Source organism: Bos javanicus, chromosome 13 (genome assembly GCF_032452875.1).
Source record: "Bos javanicus breed banteng chromosome 13, ARS-OSU_banteng_1.0, whole genome shotgun sequence".
Taxonomy (NCBI): domain Eukaryota; kingdom Metazoa; phylum Chordata; class Mammalia; order Artiodactyla; family Bovidae; genus Bos; species Bos javanicus.
The window spans coordinates 36,480,767-36,490,817 of NC_083880.1; the positions used below are offsets into that span (position 1 = coordinate 36,480,767).

Below are 10,051 nucleotides of genomic sequence, written 5' to 3' on the forward strand. Positions count from 1 at the left end.
ATCTTTGGTTTCCACTTTGAGTAAATATTTGTGTGGTCACTACTGTGTGCCTACCAGGATTCGCATCATTGCCTTGCCGTGCTTTTTGATCTTTTGTCCGTCCACTAGGTGGCGCTGGCTCCTTTAGGAAACCTGAGCGTTCAAGGAACTTGCTGATTGTTACTGAAGGATTACAAATAAAAAGAAGCAAAAGCAGGCCAAAGCAGTATGAAAAACATGTGAAATTTCCTTATGTCCTGTAAAGAGCCATAGAACTTTGTGATAGAGGTCGTTATTATTAGTAATATATTTCCAAGGGATATATTTCCAAGTGATTTTATTATATAGGTTCTTCGTATAAAAAGTACTTAAACATTTCTCATACCTGGTTTTAGGTGGGGTTGGGATATGATGGCAAAAAATAGATATGGTGGTCTGTATTCTACGTGACTCTTGAAATAAATACTCAAATAATCACTTAAATAAGGGTAAATTTTATAGCCATATACAGAGAGGTTTTTGGTACTTAGAGTGTGTAATGGGGGTGGCAGGAGTGTTTGCTCATGTTTGGGAAGGTTTTGCTGGAGAAGTGATTATTAAGCTAGTTATTGATGTCTAAGGGATGCTTAAGAACTAGCCGGGTAAGAGTGGATTGAGGCAGGAATTTCACAAGGAGCATCACTGTTTTGGGGGTTCTCTGCACCCAGGGTTGTTAAGGGATCCAGTAGGCCTTTTCAGTTTGGAGACTTTGTTCTTCAGTTCTTATGCATTTGATAATTTCCTTTCCTCAGGCCTTTTGCATCTTTCTGGAAGTCATTTTAGCTATGTACTGGTCTTTCTCGATCAGCAGTCTGATTTTTTTCCCTTCTGCTCTTGCTTTCTGAAAGATATCCTCAACTTTTACTTTCCATCTTTCTACTTAATTTGTAAAAAATATGCTGTTAAAATTGTAATTCCAAATATGTTTGCGTGTGTGTCTGTGTCGCTGTTCCTTTTTCATATCCTAATCTTATACCATGGGTGCACTGTAGAATTAAGAATAATTAAAACACCCCACCTCTTATGTATTGATTGCTTATGTGCCACGTGCTTTTCAAAGTTTTATATACCTTGTTTAGCTCTTCGAGTAACTCTGAGAGATGTGTACTAACTAGTCTTTATCCCTATTGTGAAGATTAGAACAACGTATGGCTTTGACTGAGGTTATACAAGCAGTTAAGTGGTGGATCTGGTCTGGAACCCGGGCTGGTCTGTGAATTTAACATCAAGCTATTATGTAGACTTAAATAGACATTTCTCCAAAGAAGACATATAGATGGCCAATAAACACATGCAGAGATGCTCAATATCACTAATTATTAGAGAAATGCAGACCAAAACCATGAAGTATCACCTCACACTAGTCAGAATAGCCATCTTCAAAAAGTCTACAGATAATAAATGCTGGAGAGGGTTTGGAGGAAGTGAAACCCTTCTACACTGTTGGTGGTAATGTAAATTGCTGCAGCTACTATGCAGAATAGTATGGTGGTTCCTTTAAAAACTAAAAATAGAGCTACCATGCTGCTGCTAAGTCGCTTCAGTCGTGTCCAACTCTGTGCCACCCCATAGACAATGATCCAGCAATCCCACTGCTGGGCATCTATCTGAAAAAGACAATAATTCTAATATGAGAAGATATTTGTGCCCCAGTTGTTCATAGCAGCAACAGCCTGACATGGAGAAGGCAATGGCACCACACTCCAGTACTCTTGCCTGGAAAGTCCCACGGACGGAGGAGCCTGGAAGGCTGCAGTCCATGGGGTCGCTAAGAGTCAGACACGACTGAGCGATTTCACTTTCACTTTTTACTTTCATGCATTGGAGAAGGAAATGGCAACCCACTCCAGTGTTCTTGCCTGGAGAATCCCAATGCCAGGGAAGCCTGGTGGGGTGCCGTCTATGGGGTCGCACAGAGTCAGACACGACTGAAGTGACTTAGCAGCAGCAGACATGGAAGCAACCTGAATGTCCATTGACAGATAAATGGATTAAGAAGATGTAGAATATTATTGAGCCTCAAAAAAAGAATAAAATATTGGCATTTGCAGTAACATGGATAGACCTCAAGATTATCGTAAGTTCAGTAAGTCAGAAAGAGAAAGACAAATAACATGTGATATCACTTATATGTGGAATCTAAAATATGACACATATGAACTTGTTTACATATCAGAAACACTCACAAACATAGAAAACAAACAGGGTAAGTGGCTACGGGAGGAATAAATATAGTGTTTGAAGTTAACAGAGACACACTACTATATATAAAGTAAGTGAATAACAAGGACCTTCTGTATGGCACAGGGAGCTATATTCAATATTTATAATAACTTATAATGGAAAATAATCTTAAGGAATACACACACACACATATAAAACTGAATCGCTTTGCTCTACACCTGAAACTAACACAATATTATAAATCAACTGCAGTTCAATTTAAAAAAATCAAGCTATTCTGCTGGTTTATAGATACTCAGTGGAATGGTTTTGATTTTATTTTCAATTCTCTATTGTTTTATTAATAAATCCTTCTTTACTCTGGGACTTTATTTCTGTTGGTCTGCTTGGTGTTTGTCCTGTTGAAGGCTTCTGTCAGATGTCTGTTCATTCTTGGTTATCTGCCTGTATTTAATAGTGAGGTGTTAAGAGGCTCATGGGAGGCTCTTGGTCTGGAACTGGTGGACTTGGAACAGTGGTTTTTCAAATTGGGAGGGGAGTTGGAGAGAACCGAGGAGAAGGGGAGATTTTGCAATATTTGAAGACATTTTTGATCGTCAGGGTTTGAAGGGAGAGTGCTGCAGGCATTTAGTGGATAGAGGCCAGCTGCTGCTGCTGCTGCTAAGTCGCTTCAGTCGTATCCGACTCTGTGCGACCCCATAGACAGCACCCCACCAGGCTTCCCTGTCATTGGGATTCTCCAGGCAAGAACACTGGAGTGGGTTGCCATTTCCTTCTCCAATGCATGAAAGTAAAAAGTGAAAGTGAAATCGCTCAGTCCTGTCCGACTCTTAGCGACCCCATGGAGCCTGCCAGGCTCCTCTGTCCATGGATTTTCCAGGCAAGAGTACTGGAGTGAGGTGCCATTGCCTTCTCCGGATAGAGGCCAGGGATGCTGCTAAAAAGCCCAGGACAGGCTCCCATCACAAAGTATCATATCCAGCCTAACATATGAGTAGTGTCAAGGTGGAGAAACCCCGCTTTGGAGTGAAGGGAAGAAAAATGAGCTACTGTTGGTTGTGGAAGGTTGCATACTGCATACTGTAGAGGCCTTTTCCCCTGCAGTTTCCAGTGTTCTCATCATGGAAACCTGAGATCTGCTGCCTGGGACTCACTGTGGCTGGCCGAGTGGCACTCTGGGGAGGGGAGGGGATAAGACCCCCATCAGGGTCTAGCTTTCGTCACCCCCCACGCCTGGTGACTCTGAGCATCACAGTAGCCCTGGACCAGATTGGCTTCTTCCTGTACTGCTCCCAGTCTGTTCTAATTCTGTGTTGTGGCTTCCCTTTTCTATTAATAGAAATTCATTGTCTAGTCTTCTGACTGCCACATAACCACTATTTTTCATTTTTTTCTTAAAAACATCATTTTAGTGCATCTGAGGTTGGAGAAGAGATTCCTGTCTGGTGTAAATCACTAAACTAAGTAACCATAAATGTTATAGGCATTATTATTAATACTGCAATCCATCAGCTGCTTATACCAAAATTTATTCATTTTCTTAGAAGTTTTTCTTATCAAGTTCTAGGTTACTTCGAAATGCAGCTTATATTGGGGCCATGTGCCAGAGTCTTTGCTTTAACTTAAAAATTACTTCCCTGGCAGTCCAGTGGTTAAGACTTCGTCTTCCAATGCAGGCGGTGTGGGTTTGATCCCTGCTTGGGGAGTTAGGATCCCACATGCATCTTGGCCAGAAAAACAAAACATAACAAACAGAAACAATATTGTAACAGATTTAATGAAGACTTTAAAAAAAAAATGGTTCACATCAAAAAAACCTTTAAAAAAATTAAAAAAATTTTCAGAATGTTGTTTTGGTACCTTAACATTTGCCGAAGTTAGTCAGTAATCTTTTTTTTTATGTTTTATTATGAATTTATGGATTTTTAAAAAAATATTTGGTAGGTGTCAATTCATTGTAGTCATTCCTTTTGAAGCTCCAGTCACCCCACCTTTGGCCCATGGGAACCTCTTCAGTTTGGCTCTTTGGTTTTTGACACAGCACCGTTGGACTGTGCTTCCTTGTTTTTCAGCTTGAGAGAGTGTCTCAGGCTTAAAATACACATTTTTTTTTTCCCTGTGTATTTTAAGGGAGATTCACAGAAATGGGATGCTGTCTTTTTCAGATACCGTCACTTCCTAACAGTGACCAATAGAAACTCCTTTACTCTGCTGTTTGCAGCTTCTCATTTGCTTTATTCTATTTTTTACTTCCAATTAATGCCTGTTGGCTTCCCTGGTGACTCAGATGATGATGAATCTGCCTGCAATGAGGGAGACCTGGGTTCGATCCCTGAGTCAGGAAGATCCCTAGAGAAGGGAATGGCAACCCACTCCAGTATCCTGCCTGGAGACTCCCATGGACAGAATAGTCTGACAGACTACAGTCTGACTCAAAGAGTCAGACACCACTGAGCAACTAACACTTATTTCCTTTAATGCCTACTAGGTGATCAGTGAGTTTATTTATTTTCCATGTATTCTCTCCCATCTCTTTCTAGTTTTTGGTGCTTGTATTTGACCCACGTTCCAGATCTGCTTTTTCACCCTTAGCCCTACCATTCGTCTAGCGTTGGATTGTTAGGTGACCAACAGTCTTTATCCTGAAGCTTCTGTAATTTTTTTAGAAATTCATTCCCTAGTACCTTTCTCGTGGGCAGGGCTCATGGGAACAGTTTTCCTAAAAGTTCTTGTGGTCTTTATATTAATATTTGAGGGTCAGTTTGTCTGAAATGGAAATCTTGGGTATCTTAAGTATGTTCCCTCTTCAACTCCTGGCATACAGTGTTCCTGCCTGAGTCTGATGCCAACATAACTTCTTTCCTTTATTTCTGTTTTTGTCTTGATGATTAAAGGATATTTTCCTTTTTATTTTTAAATTCTTAAAGAATCGTTCTCAGTGTTGGCCTTTAGTTTTCCCAAGTATTCACTTGCCCTTTTTATCACATGCTTTTATTTCATGGTAGTTTTTTAATCCCCTCAAAATACACCTCTCCTCATCTCTACTTCCTAAGGGCAAAATACTATTCTGACTTTAAACTTTAGGGTTCATTTTGGGCTTCCCCTATGGCTCAAATGAAAGGCGAAAGATTTATACAATCTGAAGAGAAACCAGAATATATGCCAGTGGCTCAAGTGGTAAAGAATCTGCCTGTAGTGCAGGGGACACAGGAGACATGGGTTCGATTCCTGGGTTGGGAAGATCCCCTGGAGGAAGGCATGGCAACCCACTCCAGGAGTCTTGCCTGGGAAATCCCATGGACAAAGGAGCCTGGCCAGCTTTAGTCCATGGGTTTGCAAAGAATTGAATGTGACCGAGCACATACACACTTGACTGTTCTTAGAAGTTTTAATGGGACTGCACGATATGTAATTGTATCTCTGTGTCTGACTATCTTTTACTCGAATGATGTTCTTGTGGTTCACTTACGTTATGAGTAGATAGTTCATTTGCTTTTGTTGCTGAAGGATATTCTGTTCTGTAAGTACATTGCAGTTTATGGAGCTGTTGATGGACATTTTGACTGTTTCTGATTTAGACTGTGTGGATAAAGCTGCCGTACAGGTCTTTGGTTTACTCCTGGATGTGTTGAGTGTGTGCAGTGAGACACACACACACACACACACACACACACACACACACACACACACACTTCTTGGGTGTATGTGTTTAATAACGGTGGCAACAGGGTCTTGTTTAAAGTGTTTGTTTGTCTTCCTGCCACACGCAGGGCGGTTGCTGCTGCTCCACACACATCCTGACTAAACGTTGGTGTCTTAAGGGGTTCTGTTTCATTTTATTTTGTTTTTAAACTACCTGTGGTGTTTCAATGGGTTTTAAATTTGGATTCCCAGCGATTTTTCCGGCGTTTGTTGGCCATTTGAGCATCCTTTCTGATGAAGTTAGGATAAGTTAAGATTGTTAGGTCTTCTGCCCAGTTTTCTCTGGTTTTGTGTATTACAAATACCTCCTACCCACTATGGTTTTTCTTTTAAATAGGATTTTGGTATATAACATAGCAGAGTTTATTCATCTTTCCCTCGGTGGTTAGTGCTTTTTGTATCCTACTTAGGAAAACCATGGGTACTCCAAGATCATGGAGATACTTCCTGCTTCACTGGTAGATGCTTTATTATCTTACCTTCCGCATTTAGATCTGCCGTCTCTCTTGAGTTGATTTTGGGGTGTGGGGTGAGATAGGAATCCATCTGAGGAAAGGCTAGCTTCTCCCCACAGCTCTGCAGCACTAACTTCCTCATGAATCTTGTGTCCAGATATGCACGGTTTCTGGGCTCTGTCTCCTTTTCTGTCTTTCTGTCCTTATGCCAGTGTCATGCTGTCTTAAGTACAGGAAAGCATGTTAGGGTTTTGACTGTTATTGCGTTGGATTCCTAGTTCAATTTGGGTGGAATAGATACCTTTACAGTACTGTATCTTATAATCCACACATATGGTCTATCTTTTCATTTATTTAGGTTTTTAATTTCTCTTAGTAACACTTTGTAATTTTAATTTACATCCTGCAAATCCTTGATTTGGAGAAGCAAATGGCAACCCACTGCAGTATTCTTGCTTGAAAAATCCCATGGACGGAGTAGCCTGGCAGGCTACAGTCCATGGGGTCACAAAGAGTCGGACAGGACTGAAACAACTTCACTTCACTACCCATCATTAGTTTCTTTCTAGGTATTTAAAATATTATTTTTAATTGTTTGCTGCTGGTACACAGAAATGTATTGATGCAATATAGTGTCCTTGTACCCTGCTATTTGCTTAGAAATTGGATTAATTTACTGTAGTTTTGTTGTTGTTATTAATAATGGCAAAACTATTATTTTTTCCATTATCATCCCTATATTGTCTATCCATCTATCAGTCATTTATTTTTCTGTGTATTTACCTCATGCTTTTCATTCCAGGACCTCTAGTAGCATTGTTAAATGGACATTATAATAATGAGTCTTTCCCCATGAATTCTCTTTTCCACCTTTCTTCATTACTACTTGATCTAAATTTTGTTTCTTCATTGTATTGTTTATTTCCCTTAATTGTAACTTTCCATGTCTCTTGGGTTGCTTCTCATTTAGTCTTCATGATTGAAAAATATGTGTCTCCCGTGTTCTAGTTCTTTTCATATCATCCTGTTTTCTAATCATCTCTTTTCTGAGCCTTTTCTAATTCTGATCATGCTATTTTCTAATAGCTTCCAATCTTTTCTTCATTTCCATTAACTCAGTTTGAAATGTTAGGCTAGGATTTTCATTTGCTTTTTGGTCATATTTTTCTGCCGTGCCTTCGTTGTGTCTCTGTATGTTATTCATTCTTTTTGTCTTTCTAATCTCTCTCCATGTTTGAGTGAAATGAGTCTCTTTGTACCTTTAGAGGGTGGAGGGAGGTCAGCTGTGGGAGACTGGGTGATATTCGAGAGTAATTTTTCTAGATTTGTGCCTCCCGTTGCTTCTTTGTCTGTTGCTGTGAAATGTGAATAATGATCAAAAAGGTTTTTCTCCGCTCAGGTACCATTTTATTCCTTGTAGAATCTGCCCTCTCTGGCCCCTCCTGCACTGACTCAGAGCTCTCTCTGCCCTGTCCCTCCAGGCTTCTGTCTTGCTCACACTGCTTTTGTTTCCAGCATCTCTGTCTTGTAGTCTCTTTTTGCGAGGCAACTTGTGCTGCCATCTTGCCTCCACTTGGCTTATATTTATTTTTTAAAAAAATCATTGAAACATTTTATGTCCTTTCAACCAAATCCAGTGATATACAGACAGTCTATAATGTGAGAAATCATAATGCTTATATGATTATTGAAAACATTAGAGGAAGCGATCCCCGTGAATTGTCAAGAACAGTACCAGGTTGCAGTAAGCACGCAGTGTTGGTTGGTCTTACAATTATTAGTAATAATTAGTAAAGGCCATATTCATACACTCAACAAAGTAAATAACTACTTGAATACAGTGTTAAAGTTGGTAGTGATTCAAAGAAAAATGTAGAGAATAGGACTAGTTTATTACTAGTCTGACTCATTCTTTGGCGAACATGTGTAATTAGATATACAAGGAGCAATCAGTATAATTGGTATAATTTCTATAACTCAAAACCCTTTTTAGGGGAATATTGCATTCCTTAATATTTTATTAGGTTTATTTTTCTCGTTTGGAACCTGATGAAAAGCATTATTTCATCTCAGCTGGAAAAGCAATTCTCTGCTACCTCTCGTTGGCAAGTATTTTGTTATACCCACATTATCTGAGTTGGTATCACAGACTCTTGATACCTGAACAGTAGCTGCTTTGGCAGAAGTAGAAAACAGAGCAGGAGTCTAGAATGAAATACGATTTATACATGTGCTACCCAGAGGTTTTTAATCTTCCTATATAAATCAGAAGTGGGAGAGGATTGAATAATGTCTAGCCTTTTTTTTTTTTTTTTTTACAGTTTTTCATACAGTTCCAAGAGTATTCCTTTTTTTTTTTTTTTTGAGTATTTCAAAATCACACATTTTACCTAGTGATATATTTATTTCTACTATATTAAAATTATCCATGGTGTGTTGAAGTCCCTAACTTACATTTTGGTAAAATATGCTCTTGAAATTCATTAGGACAGTTTGATTTGGTATCTTGCAACTTTAGGGAGCTATGCTGCCAAGGTCTGTGACATCATTCTCTCTGTAGGCCAGTGAAAGTCCATTGCGTCATCTGAGTCTGGCAGTCTGTGGAATCTGCAGAGATGTTAGCACATGCTCCCCCGTGCTGCCGGACAGTGATGACTTGGCCTTGGCAAAGCTACTGAGCGTGTCCACGGAAGGACTGCAATGATCTCGGGGACGGTGGAGCCACTGGGGTGGAAAGGAGTTTGGTGCTTGACGAACTGCATGAGACGGGGAGGCCAGCCGCTCTCCCTCTCTTGTTTCTCATGAGACCCTCTCTGGAACAGGACATGAGCAAGACGTAAGATGGGCCAGAAAGCAAAGACATTACAAAACTATCAAAAGTGTGCTCTGGAGAAAGACTGAACAAAAGTGCAGAAATGCAGTGCAAGTGTAGGATCTCGTAATTGAGACTTACAGAGACCATGTGCGAGCATTACTGATGATTTGTTTGTCTATATGCTTAGTCGCTCAGCTGTGTCTGACTCTTTGCTATCCCATGGACTGTAGCCCGCCAGGCTCCTCTGTGCATGGGATTCTCCAGGCAAGAATACTGGAGTGGGTCGCCATTTCCTTCTCCATTGTTTGTCTGAGGGTTCCATAAAATTCTTACTTTACCTGCCAAGTTGAAAATACGGTACGCTGAAAAAGTTTGGTCCCAAGCATACTCTTTTAACCGCAACCTGTTCGAAAACTTCAGTCTACGTGTAGAGAAGACCCAGCTAAATTTTAGTTGCTCTTTCCATTGAGATGGCATATTTTGTACTTTTAAAAATCTCTGGCCTCATCTGAAGTGTTCTTGACTCCAAAGTTTGGCTTCCTTTGCTTATTGCCACCAAGCCTACCCAGAACTTGTTTTTCTTTAGCTATTAAAATATAAAACCATAAGGAAAATAGACTTTTCCCACAGCTTAGGATTCTGAGGTTAAAAATAAAAAGAAGACAAGTTAGAGGTAGCAGGCACAAAAATTTCCCTGACTTTCCTGCTTCTGGTTTTCATCAATTTCTCTTTTCTTTTGTTCACATCTGTTCATTTTCTTTTTGAAGAAAAAGGATTAAAAAGCAATTGATTTAAAAATTGATTTAAAGCAACTGTAATTAATTGTAGGTAGTGAGTGGCTTGTCATTCCTTTCAACTGGTGTACTATAAACTTCAA

General features: G+C 39.8%; 1 protein-coding gene and 1 long non-coding RNA gene across 4 annotated transcripts in view; one reads left to right on the plus strand and one right to left on the minus strand.

Moving 5' to 3' along the window:
• The window catches only part of MPP7 (MAGUK p55 scaffold protein 7), a 225,267-nt gene that overhangs the window by 111,421 nt on the left and 103,795 nt on the right, over nucleotides 1–10,051 (plus strand). The gene's annotated exons all lie outside the window — the stretch shown is intronic.
• The window catches only part of LOC133259148 (uncharacterized), a 184,644-nt gene that overhangs the window by 11,203 nt on the left and 163,390 nt on the right, over nucleotides 1–10,051 (minus strand). Inside the window, exon 3 of one of the 3 annotated variants that reach the window (XR_009740289.1) lies at nucleotides 5,878–9,172. The exons of the other annotated variants lie outside the window; for them this stretch is intronic. This is a non-coding gene — a long non-coding RNA (uncharacterized LOC133259148). Of the gene's footprint in view, nucleotides 1–5,877; nucleotides 9,173–10,051 lie in introns of those variants that run through there. 3 annotated transcript variants of the gene reach the window in all.